This window comes from Equus caballus, chromosome 1 (genome assembly GCF_041296265.1).
Source record: "Equus caballus isolate H_3958 breed thoroughbred chromosome 1, TB-T2T, whole genome shotgun sequence".
Lineage (NCBI taxonomy): Eukaryota > Metazoa > Chordata > Mammalia > Perissodactyla > Equidae > Equus > Equus caballus.
The window spans coordinates 129,038,924-129,052,527 of NC_091684.1; positions in this window are offsets into that span (position 1 = coordinate 129,038,924).

A 13,604-nucleotide genomic window follows, 5' to 3' on the forward strand; every position below is an offset into this window, starting at 1 on the left:
AAGAAAAGTAAATGTGGTGGTGTCGTCTGATGCAAAGAGCGTGCCAGGAGACCAGAGTTGTAAGCCCTGGTTCTGCCACTAGCTTGCTCTGTGACCCTGGCCGGTTTGCATCCCCTCCCTGGGCCTTCAAACTGCCCATCTGTGCAAAGCAGAGGTTGCCAGATGTGGACAGAGGCTGGACTGGCTGCATATGAATCAGCAGAGAGAACCCAAAATATCCAACAGGGAATCATAAGCCACATCATGGAATTCTCTGCAGCTGTTAGACAGAATAAGGGAGACGTGTGTACGGATGGGGAAAGTTGTTCATGCTATATTAAGTGAAAAAAAAATGAGTGATGATCTTGTTGAGGAGAAAAATAAAAACTATATGGTTAGCTCTTTCCAGGAAAAACACAAAATCCTAGAGGACGCACACCAACTGTTAATAGCAGGTATTTCTGAGAATTGGCCGTTTTTACTCTCATTATTTCTGTATTGTTGGAATTCACTTAGAATGAGCACGTATTTTTTGTAATCTGAAAAAATTTTTATTTAAAAAGTAAGAGATTCTGATTCTCTAGGTTTGGGTTGGAGCCCAGGAATCTGATTTTTTGTGAATTTTGTGTTCCCCAGGTGAATTATAGTAGAACAGCCAAACCAATGGTCACAAAGTTCTCTTCCAGTTCTAACACTCTATGACCCCACCTAGTTTATTTGACTCATGACTTTGGAAAAAGGAAGAGAAGGACCAAACAAGAGAAAAGGAGACAGCAAGAAGGAAAGCACAATACTGGAAGCATAACTAATGATTACCAAGGGGTATGGCTAATACAGTTTCCAGCGCCCCTTGACACATGCATCCCAAGTGAGATGCATGGCAATCCTGGAGCACAGTCAGGGCAGGTGTGATCAGAACCCCCATTTTACAGATGAGGACACTGAGGTTCAGACAGGGTAAGTCTGTTGAGTAAGTTACCCAGTTCGTAAACGGCAGAGCTGGGATTATAACCCCAGGCTGTCCAACCCCAGAGCCAATGCTTTTTCCACTGCATCAGCCATTAGGGACGTGGAATATTTTCCTTACTATGATCACCAAGGATTGTGTTTATAGTTTAATGGTATCAAACAGCTTTTCTTAGAAGAGGAGGGAGGGAGAAAGCATAACAATAACCGACATTTAATAAGGGCATACTGTGTTCCAGGTCCTTTGCTAAACACTTTTCACACAGGATCACTTTTAATCCCACAATAAGCCAACACAGCAGGTACATTTTCACCCCCATTTTACAGATGATAGAACTGAGGCTCAGAGAGGTTAAATAACTTTACCCAAAATGAATAGAAGTTGGTAGTGGGATTGAACGCGGGTCTTCTGTCTGAAAAAAAGAAGCAGACAGAGAAGGGAAGGGGGAAGAAAGTGACAGAGAAGTGGGTGTGTCCCTCTGGTCTCCATGGGGCTCCTGCTTCTCAGAGCTGTCATCACCCTACATAGCAAGGGCTCCTGGGGGCCTTTCAGAAGGAAAACTCAACCTTACTGCCCAGCCCAGCAGTGCCGGGCTGCCGGCCAGCCTCTCTCCCTCCCACAGTATATTTCCTTTGCCTGTGTTGATGGGTATCCGGTTTCACCAAAGGCTCCAAGCTCCTGAATCTGGTTTTAATCAGGAGCTAGAGCTGAGCCCTAAAGCAATTGCCTGGCAGTCCTCAGTGAGGCCTCGATGGAGTGCAGCCACCTTCTCTTCCCCAGAGGCCTCTTGAAGAAAGGTGCTTTCTGGAGTCCCGGCCTTGGTGGTGGCCCTGTGCATGCACCATTCAAGGTCCCTTCCTTTGGACAATGTCACCAGAGACTGGGTAAGGTGAAACAGACAAAAGATGCACGGATCAGGCCCACAATCTCTCATTACTGAAGTGCAGGGCTAACATTCCTCTGTAATTGTCTTCTGCAGCCGCAGCTAGGGGAGAGGCTGTGGCAGCAATGAGAACAATTCTGTTCTCTTCCCCTCATGGAACAGATCCTATCTGTGCATCTCCTCCTCCTAGGCAAGCAGGACACCTTGGACATATTTCTGTCCTCGTGGAGCCTGTCTTAGGCCAGATGAGGAGACAGACAAGGAATCACAACCGGACAACTATATGACTGTGACTGAGGCAGAAGGCATAATTCTGTGGGCACATGCGTAACTCACAATTCATCCCAGCCAGTTCCTTGAGGAATAGGCATTTGAACTAGCGCATGAAAGATGAGGAGGGGTTTTCTAGGCATAGTGCAGCATTGAGGAAGGAAAGTACGGTAGACTTTGCAAAGACCAGCAGTAGTCCACATGCCTAACTTTGTGTGAATTAGAAAAAGGGACGTCCTCCCCGCCTGCCTTAGACAGACACTGAAGGCACCCCATCCTCCCTTTGTGCAGTGCCCAAACTGTGCAACTGTAGTAGTGGCCCTGGGACTGTGGCAGCTAAGTTTTGTCTACCCTTCACACTTTCCTCTCCCTTTCTGGTTACAGAATACCTATTTCTTGAAATGAAGTGATTCTATATGGTTACTGTGGAGCTAACCCTTAACCTCTACCAGGAGTCAGTGTTTGATTCAGTCATAGCCAGTCAGAATACCACATCTTCTTGGCCATGGTGATTGGTTCCGGGAAGGGCGTGTGATCCACGCTGAGCCAATCAGAACCCTCTTTGGGACTACAGCCCAAGCATTCAGTGAAGAAGTGCCTTCTTTTGGCTCAGTTTGCTAGCTCTGAGTATTAGTTAAGCCCAGAGCTTTCGAGCCATCTGTTGTTACTTTTGGGGAGTCACTGCCTGAAAATGAAGCCAAGAGAAAAATGCACAGCTGAGAAACTGAGAGAAAAAGATAGAATTCTGATACTGTTTAAACTCTAAGATTGGCTCCTAGAACATTTTAGTTACAAGAACCAATAATTTCCCTTTTTTGTTTAATCGACCTGAGTTTTTATGCCTACAATCAGAAGCACTAACCATTATGGAAAGAATTGCTGGAATTCAAGCCAACAGACACAGAGCCTCTAGTGCTTTGAAAAGCCAAACCACAAAAGTTTTGGTTGGGCCTCAGGGGTTTCTAAATCAAGAGTTGGAGATGAGAACATGGGTGTGGGGACTGGCTGGATGCTACTCAAAGCCCCTCCCAGGTGGCATTTCCCTGTGTGCTCACTACAGGCCAGATAGGGCCCCTGGGATACGGATTTGCCACTCAACCCCTGATCGGCATGAGCCTTTATTTGAGCTCTGGTGTCTGAGCTCTGGGGCACTGCAGGGCTCTGGCAGTCTGGGGAGGACCAGCAGAGGATGCTGCCTGGTGAGTTGGCAGGAAGGATGTCTTTGGTGAACTCCTAGGAAATCTGATGGGCCTTATTTCGTGTAATGCAATCCACTCTTGTGCCCCTGGGCCTTTGCATATGCTGATCCCTCAGCCTGGGCAACCTTTCCTACTTATCCATCTGGCAAACTTCTACTCTACCTCTTCCAGAAAACCTTCTGTGGCAGTTTTAAAACATGGCCTCAAATTGTTTGCCTCTCCTCCCATCGAGAAGTGAATTCTAGGGGCCGGCCCAGTGGCTCAGTGGTTAAATTCTCATGTTCTGCTTTGGCGGCCCAGGGTTCGCTGGTTCGGATCCCAGGTGTGGACATACGCACTGCTCATCAAGCCATGCTGTGGCAGGCGTCCCACATATAAAGGAGAGGAAGATGGGCATGGATGTTAGCTCAGGTTAGCTCAGGGCCAGTCTCCCTTAGCAAAAAGAGGAGGATTGGTGGCAGGTATTAGCTCAGGGCTAATCTTCCTCAAAAAACCCATTAAATAAATAAATAAGTAAGTAAAAGAAGTGAATTCTCTGAGCCTGTCCCTCAGTTCTGATTGGCCTTGTGAGTGCTTTGATCAGTCCAGTATGTTGGAAGTGATGCTGCACTGCTTCCGAGGCCAAGTCATAAAAAGGCCATGTAGCTTCTGCCTTGTTCACTGGAAACGGTCATTCTTGAACCCCTGAAACTCCGTATAAAAGGCTCGATTACCCTGAGACCACATGCTAGACAGGCCACAAGCAGGCACTTTGGTCACCAGTCCCAGCTGAGCTCATTCTTCAGCCAGCCTAGCCCAGACTCCCAATGCTTCAAGTCACCTCTAGCCATTAGTACCCTAGCTGAGGCTCCAGGCATCATTGAGCAGGGAAGATACAGCCCCCAGTGCCCTGTCCAAATTCCTGACCCATAAAACCTACAAGCACACATGGTTGTTTCATGCCACTAAGTTTTGCAGTGGTTTGTTTTAGAGCAAGAAATAATTGCAACACTGTCCTTGACTCCTCTGGGCAAACGTCAGAGCTTCTTCCTTTATCTATTCCCTTTTCCAGAGTTCCCCCTCATGCATCACTCCAGCAGGGTCCTGGACACACTGGGCTGTAATGGTCTCTTCTGCTAGACTATGAAGTCCTAGGGAGATAGAGGACCAAGGGCTGTGTTTCCTTCATCTCCGTAATTCCATGCCAGGAATTGCGCTTAGGAGACATTAGCAGATGAGATAGAGAGCAAGAAGGAGAATGACTTGGGGAAGCCCTCGGCAGGTCCAGCTGTCACAGGCAATGAGAGAAGTCTAGCCAGGTGAGCAGCCACAGGATCCTATGGGCGCTGACACAAGACAGAGGTAACACTGTAGGCTGGAGGTCACTGTGAGGCCCACAGCAAGGATGACCTGAAATTAAGCCACTGAGGTAAATGACAGTCTCAGGCTCCTTCCATCAGTACTAACTATTGACAGCATCAGCCCCAGAAACTGGACTGGGGCTGAGCCCACAGTGAAGGTGGAGTGGTCTCCGCCGTACAGAGAGGAGAGCTCTGTGGCCAGAAGCCAGGCCTGGGACATTTGCCTGGGAGACTTAGAAATAAAAGTGCTACCTGCCCCATTCGGTAATGGTTCTGGTCGCATATTTAGATCATCATGATCTGGGGGGCAGGTATCACGGAGCTGAGCAGAGCCCCAGATGTGCTAACGAAGTTCATCTGCCAGAGAACTCAGATAGCCTCGCCTTTGAGGAGCAGGAGGCTCAAGCTGAGAGAGTGTTTCCATTTCTTCTTCTCATAGGAAAGTTATTTAGACTTTGGTGTGGAAAGCAGTCATGGAAATGTTAATAGCAGGGAAAGTTAACCCAACTTGCACTGGCTGCCTTGAGTTAGGAAGGGATATAGCACGCCAAGCAAATCTGGACCTGTATCTCAGGGCAGAAAGATCCGTCAACCCCGAGCCCAGCTCCCAGGGCTGCTGGTGGGACTCTGGCACAGCCCAAGACTCTTGTAGAAAGGTCAGTGTTCTTGTTTGAGGCTCACGTAACCTGTGAGCTTTCAGGAGGAGGATACTTAAAGAGAAGGAAGAAGGGGACTCATATGTTTATCGAGACCTGTTATGTACCAGAACCTTTACAGTCATTGACAAATTTACTCCTTATCACGACCTTTCAGATATGTATTAGTGGTCCCACTTCATAGCAAAGAAAACTGAGATTTGGAGAGTTGCAGTAAGGATTGCTGCAGTCTGATTTGGGATCCCCTAAAGAACAAGGGACGCCTCACAGAAGGGCAGAGTCCTGAGGGCAGATGCCTCTGTGACCCCTTTGGCAGCCTCAGTGTTCCTTTCTGCACAGTGAGAGGGCTTGACTCATGATCCCACCCAGATCTGGGTTAAATCCCACCTCTGCTATTCACAAGCAGTGTGACCTTGGGCAAGTCACCTACACTTCCTCTGCCTTAGCTTTGTCTTCTTAGAGTTCAACAAGGGTTAATTTTAAAGAGAAGAGGTGGCCCCTAGACATCTTCCACTGCCCATTTTTATGGAGTATTGAATACAGAATGTGTCAGTCAAGGACAGAGCCAAGAAGAGTCCAGGGATCCATGTTGTCCTCCTTTGTGGGCATCTGGACTTTGGCTGGTGGCAGCCAGTGTGTACTCTTTCCTGGGGGAGGGTAAGAACCCCATGTCAGAGCAGCCGCCCCTTCAGGGAGGTGGTAAGCCAGGCTTTCTGGCAGGCAGGCGCTGCTCCAGGCTGTGAGCTAAGGCCTCGGGCCAGCAGTTTTCTAAGTGGCTACAGATGTGGTGTGAGATCATCCAGCAGGCCAGCTGCTGATGAGAGGAAAATATCCGCCCCACTCCAGCTCGCACTCCACAACCCCTCTGCCTTCTCTCAAGCCTGTGTTTCTTCCTCTAAGGGATAGGGCAGTGAAAGGAGAGGTTTGAAGAGGACACCAATGAAAAGTATGCACAGGAAAAGATGCTGCGCTGTCTCTAGGGGGTGTAATTACAGGAGATTCGGCTGGCATCTTTTTTTCCAGGAGGATGTTTTCCAGTGAAAAAATATAACAGTCTTGCCCTTTCTGATGTACTCAATATGAATGTCAGGCAAGCAAGCATCTTGTTTTAAATAGTCAATACGTGCTCATGGTACAAAATTTAGAAGTACCAAGGGGCACCTAATATAAAGTAGATCTCCTTCCGGGTCCCTAACTCTTAGAGGCAACCATCATTACTACTGCTTATGTGGCCTCAGGGAGACACATGCACTTACTATGCTTGCCACTCTTATGCTAGCCCACAGACCTACTCTTTGCCTTCTCCCTGCTCTTCTTTGTGTCCAGGGGGCTGACTGTCACAGGTCAATGTTTCCCAAGGTCCTAGGTCAGCTGGCTGCAGGTTGGGCTCAGCTAATGAGGGGCACCGGTGGGATACAGAAGGCAGAAAGGAAAAAAAAGCCCCCTCTTCCCCTCCCTCTCTGCCTTGGGTGGCTTTTTCAGCAGCCACTTTGTCCTCTCCATGGATGCAAGACAGGTCTGCCAGGGTTCCAGACCCACTGGGACTCCAGCCCCTCAGCTCAGTGCTTTTGTCCTTCCAGGTTATGGGTCCAAAAGCTTCCTTGACTTTGTAGTTTCTGGGCTGCCTTCCCTTTCCCTGTTTGGCTTCTCAGCTCTTGCATCACTTGTCTAACCAATTTCCTGAATTAAATTCTGTCTGAAAAACCTTGAGAAGTCTCTGTTTTTCTAACTGCACAGACTGATTCCCTCTTTTTTTTTTTTTTTTTTTTTGAGGAAGATTAGCCCTGAGCTAACATCTGCTGCCAATCCTCCTCTTTTTACTGAGGAAGACTGGCCCTGAGCTAATATCCATGCCCATCTTCCTCTCCTTTATACATGGGACACCTACCACAGCATGGCCTCCCAAGCTGTGCCATGTCCACACCGGGATCCTAACCGGCGAACCCCGGGCCACCGAAGCAGAACGTGCACACTTAACCGCTACGCCACCTGGCTGGCCCCTGTTTCCCTTTTTTTTAAAGCTCTTGGTTAGATGAAGATTCATATAAATATTTCCTTTTTTTTTTCACACAAATTGTGATATGTTATACATGGTTCTGCGTCTTCCCTTTTTTGTTTACTGGTATGCCTCATAGGGTTGTTGTTGATTTTTTTCATATCAACATATATAGAACTTCCTTTTTTTTTTTTAAATAGCTACATAGGACTCCTTTTTATGTACTACAATTTATTCAACCAGTCCACACTGATGAACATTGAGGCTTTTCCAGGTTTTGCACTTAAGAATAATTTCCTGGTAAATATCCTATACATAGGTCACTTCACCCATATGGAGGTTTATCTACAGCATAAATAACTAGAAGTGGAAATGCAGAGTGGGTATATTTATAATTTTTATAGCTGTTGCCAAATTGCCTTGCAGAGAAGTTATACCAGCTCAGTCCCCTGCGCAGCATGTGAACATAAGCAGGTCCTGCATTGAGAGGCTTCTGGGAGCCTGGACTATAAGTGTCCCGAGGGTAGGGACTGTGTCTCTTTTGCTCACCCAGTGCCTAGCATGGTAGAAGACTCTCAATAAATATTTGTCAAGTGAAATTAATAAAGGGAGAGGTGTCACGGACAAGGCCAGGTTAGCTGCCTCCTCGCTCTGCCCCTCACCGGCTGAATAGCCTTGAACAAGTCCCTTGGACTTTGTGATCTCAGAGCCCCCTCCAGGTCTTATCACCTGGAATCACGGGCTTTCAAACTTGGCAGAGCATCAGAATCTTTTGGAGAGCTTTAAAAATGACAGATCTTGGGCTCCATCCAGGGGTCCAGCGGCAAAAGCCTGGGGTGAAGCCTGTGGCAAACTCTGTGAGCCACCACCCAGATCCCACCTCAGGAACAAATGACTTTCTCCCCCAACTGCTGGGAATGCTGCTGGCAGGAAGCTCTCAGCTGTCAGCCTCTTTCAGAAATGCCTCGGCTGGAAAGAGTAGACTTACCCAAGGCCAAATCCCTTTCCTGGGGTGATTGCATCTAATAACTGATCAACAGGGGAACATAAAGGCCTGGCCCCCTCACCCCAACTTGGGACAACTCTGAAGGGTCATCCCAGCTTCAGAACTGCACACAGGGTCAGCTGAAGCCTCTATGCAGAGTGCTGCTGCTTCCTCTGCCCACCCCCACAGGTATTGATGCCAAAGGTACTTCCTCATAAACCCTCCACACTCTAAACTCCATCTCAGAGTCAGCTGCCCAGAGAGCCCAACCTGTGACAGGGCCGTGGGATCTGTATTTTTACACCCCCCATGATGTGACCTGTAGCTTCTGCCCATTGTGAAGGTGACTTTGGATGCATGAGATCTTAATGTTTTCACTTTCTTTGTGCCATAGACCCTTTCTCAGAATAATGTTTTTAGATACATAAAATACATAGGATTACAAATGAAATAAATTATATTGAGATATGGTTATCAAAATATTCTTTGAATTGTGATATAGTAATATACGTTTCTTTATTAGCAATCAGTTAAGAGCCGGCAGTGCCTCCAGCAGCTCCCCTAATTTTGAAGAGTGAGGAGCATAAATTGCATCTCAAGATACCAGCAACAGCTGCAATGTGACATGAAAATATCGATGATGTCTGTCGGGACAGAATCCTATGTGCTGCTAAGACTACTGAGGTTTGTTGCTTGCGTTCACAACAGAAGGAAAACCTGGATTTCATTTAGAGGTTAGGGAAAATAAAGATGTCCTTTTTGATTGTGACCTAAGTCCACAGACCCCTTGAATTCTACCTGCAAATCCCTGACCCAGCAGGTGACCTGCGCCAGCGGGTCCCTTGATCTAGTGGGTCCCTCTGTCTAGTGGGTGTTCTTACTGTAAATCTCCAGATGGGCTCTGCTGCCAGCCTGAGGGCAGAACGTTTTTAAAGATTTTATTTTTTCCTTTTTATCCCCAAAGCCCCCCGGTACATGGTTGTGTATTCTTCGTTGTGGGTTCTTCTAGTTGTGGCATGTGGGACGCTGCCTCAGCGTGGTCTGATGAGCAGTGCCATGTCCGCGCCCAGGATTCGAACCAACGAAACACTGGGCCGCCTGCAGCGGAGCACGCGAACTTAACCACTCGGCCACGGGGCCAGCCCCTGAGGGCAGAACGTTTTTAAACAAAAGGTGGGTAGATGTCGGGGAGCCTCTCTGACCCCTGCCCTTCCGGTGGGAGCCGGCAGAGAAAGCAGAGCCTGAGGCGTCCTGAGCAGCACAGCAGAACCCACACCTCCAAGTCAGAGCAGGTTTCCAGTTACACCAAAACAAGGGGCCAAATTGTTTGCCAAGTCTTCCAACAGGGCTGCTTGTTCCTCCTGTCAGTGGAGGTTGAGCTTCATCTGCTTTTGGCCCTGATGCTTCATGAAAGGCCAGCCGGCTCCTGCCCTAGTGGGACAGCCCTCGGTCTAAACCCACAGCAAATGAACTGCCCTGTTAAACTAAGGACAAAATCCATTCAGGGCATGTCACCTCCCTCATTCCTTTGAATAAAATAATTGTGATTTATCTGCCCTGAAGTGCCCTGTAATGTGGCAGCTGATGTAATTATACCGTGCTCGGGATGTGGGTGGGGGTAGTATTTGCTGAGTGTCTTAGAGGTGCAGTCAGAAGAGAAGAAAGTGAGCATCCTGAAGATGGCAGAGGGAGGTGGGGAAAGTGGGTAGCTTTCTAAAGAGGAGCTTCCCCAAGTCTGGGCCTCTGGCAGCAAGCGACAAGATGGAAACGTTGCCTGCTAAAATGCATGCCCCATTCCCTGCTCCAGGGCCACCTTGCACTGAGTGATCTCATGAAAGAGGCACTTCTACATCCAGCCCCATCACCTGCTATCCAGGTGACATTGGCAAGTCAGTCATGTCTTTTAGCTTCAATTTTCTTATTTCTAAAACAAGACAATAATATCAACATGGCCAGTCTCACAGAGTTGTTGTGAGGATTGAGAGCATGTGGGGAATGCTTTAAGGGTTTGTAAACACTGAACTCTTGTGAAATAAGTTCACATATAGAGGGGAGGATGTGGATGGTTGGGAGACCAGAGCTGCTGGGTACAGATGTGCAGGTTTTTCACTGTTCAAGGGAGTCTGGTCTCCCTACTCTGCTTGCTAGATATCCAGCTCCTAGCATATTTGCCAAGCCATTTACCCTAGCACAGGACTGTGGAGGGTATGCCTTTTCATAGTGCACATAGTGTCCCTGCCTGCCCTTGCAAACCCAGGCTGCATTCAAGTGGAGGGAGAGAAACGAATCTCTGTCTGTTCTCTAATGGGATTCTGTGGAGCTCTTAGCCTATAGTTATTTAATGGAGATATAACTGCAATAATCTTATTTCTGTTATTATCTATAGAGATAATTTTTTTAAAAACAGTATATACAGTGTTTTTTCTTTTTAACAGCTTAATACACAGTAAATGCAGCTGCAGCTTGGAGAGTAGACTGACTGATACTGAAGAGAGGTGGCTGTGACCTAGCTGTGTGGCAGGGAGAGGTCCATACTTGCTTTTTGGACCATTCACAGCCAGCCAGATCATCCAGAGCTGCCTTTAAATTCTCCCTCCTGACCCTTTGAATCCGAAATATATTATTGTTCTCAGTATAAAAACCATAGTTTTAGAGGTTTGCAAAATTTCTACTTGCTCTTTCTAATCCCCAACACTGAGAACACAGTCAGTCCCCATAGTTACAAGGGGTGTGGTGGTTGCGGGTAGAGACGGGCCAGCTCTCAGCAAGGGGTGATGCCTTAGATCCTAGAGGCTGAGGGGAGTGGTAACTATGGTAGGCTGAATAATGTCCCCCCAAAATATCCACATCCTAAGCCCCGGAAACTGTGAATGTTACCTTTTATGGCAAAAGAGACTTTGAAGATGTGATCACATTAAGGAAAATCGTCCTGGATTGTCCAGAGCGGCCCAAAGCAATCCCAAGGCTCCGCATAGGAGGGAGAGGCAGGAGATCAGAGCGGGTGGTAGGAGGAGGCCATGTGACCATGGAAGCAGGGATTGGAGTGATGAGGCCATGAGCCAAGGAGTGCTAGCAGTCACCAGAAGCTGGAAGAGGCAAGGAATAGATTCTCCCCTGGGCCTGCAGAAGGAAACAACCCTGCCAACATCTTGATTTCAGCTTAACAAGACTCATTTCAGACTTCTGAGTTCCAGAACTGTAAGAGAATAAATTTGTGTTGTTTTAAGCCACTAAGTTTGTGGTAATTTGTCCCAGCAGCCATAGGAATGAATACAGTGATAACCCTGGTATACGCTGCACCTCTGGTTCTAAAAGGCCTAGTGGGGAGCTGGTATGATTTCAGGAACACCAGAGTGCCCCCCTGCCAAATTTTCGTGCTCAGTGTCTGAAACGCCATCATTGAGGCTAACAGGAATCATGGCTAACTCTAACGTGTACTTACTGTTCTGCCAGGCTTGCAGTTCAAAGCTTTAATGTAAACGCTGTCTCTCTTTAGTAGAGAGGTCCTCAGCTCTGAACGCTAATTTGAATTCTCTTAAAGCATTAAAAAAACAGGCACTCGGGCCTCCCCCATGACCTTCTGAATCAGAATACCAGAGGTAGAACCTAGGAATCTGTAAATTTTTATTGCCCCACAGATGATTCTAATATGCTCCAAAGGTTGTGTCAAAGCACCATTTTCAAAACCTTAAAATACGTGGCTCTCATACAAGTGTATAGTGAGCACGTGTCAGAGATCTGTGTAACTCTTTAGTGAGGGAACCCAGCAGGACAGCAAAGCTGGTTTGAAGGAGGGCACTGAACACGGAGGGATACACAGTTAATGAGAGAACGAAGGCTGGAATAAGATTGCTAAAGTAAATACAAAATGGGGTAATGTCCTATAGGACAATCAAACCATGACCTTTGGGGTTATCCCTTTCCGAATGTCTAGAAATAATTTGCAACTTATCAATTTTCTACAGTTAGCACTAATTTTTATAAAGACTGAGCCCTTATTAATGGTAAATGGTGAGTCAAACAAAGTTACACCCCTAGAGTCAGTAGCACTTAGGCAGCCCTTAGGAAATGCCGCGGGGCTGTCAAAGGGCACGCAGTAATCTTTCTGCCTTATTTTCAAGTTTTGGATAATTTCTCTGTATGGGGGCAAGTGGGGGTCCCCACTAAAACGCAAGTGCCCCTGGGTCAGGAATACTTCCCACTGATTTTAGGAGTCCATTCATGTGTTTATTAGTCCAATATGCATTCATTGAGCACTTGCAGTGTGCATGGCCCTTGGGAGGTATGGAGATGGATAGGACACTGGTGCTGCCCTCATACAAACACTGTCCAGAAAGTGGAAGGTACACACACAAATAATTCATATTCAAGGCAGCGAGGTAAGGGTCTTAAGATGGCATGTACAAAGTGTCATGGGATTTAACGGAGGAAAATAGCCTTTAAGAGATGGAGGAAAAATCTACTGAAGGAGATGTTGCCAATGGAGCTGGGCTTTGAACCATGGGTAAGATTGCTACAGGAGAAGATGGGAATGAAAGGTATTCCAGCCAGAGAGAACAGCATGGGCATAGGCTCAGAGGCAGGAAAGCGGCAGGTATGTTTAGAGGGATGGTGAGCGGTATAATTTGCTGATGCAAAGAGCTTGTTTAGGAGATCAGCGAGAGAGAGAGAAGATAGGACAAATAGTCAAGGATGGGATCACAGAGAAGCTTGAATGCCAAATTTAAGGACTCTGGACTTCATCCAGTTGACATCAACAACCATTGCTGACTGGCAACAGAGGTGGGCATGTTTAGCTTGCGGAGAAGGGATTGGAGGGGAATACAGGATGTGGAGGGAAGAGTCCTCATCCCCCACGACAAGAGTTTTGAATGTCACAGTTTTGCATGTTGGTTCTGGATGTGACCTAACTCCTCATTTGGCTTCTATCTTTTCTGCACCCAATTGGAAGTCCTTCAGGTCCAACCCCCTTGAAATTCATCCCAATTTTGAGACTAGCAGAGGCAGGAGCAGAGAAGGGCCTGTGCCACAGTGCAATAGACACTTTGGGAAGGGAGACATCTTCTCCCAGGGTTCAAGGTTCTACTGGCCCCCAACTCTGCCCCCGGTGGCTGGGGCCAGGGGCCAGGTCCTAGAGGAGTCATCACCCTGCTGAGACTTCTCCCTCACACGGGACACACAGCTCAGCCTACCCCACCCTTCAGCCTACCCCACCCTTCAGCCACTCATTTCCAAACCATCCTGGTGCAGGGCATGGCATTTGAGGATACCAGTCTTGGGGGCAGATAAGTCAGGGTTCAAATTCTGTCCCCACCACTTTCTTGCGTGT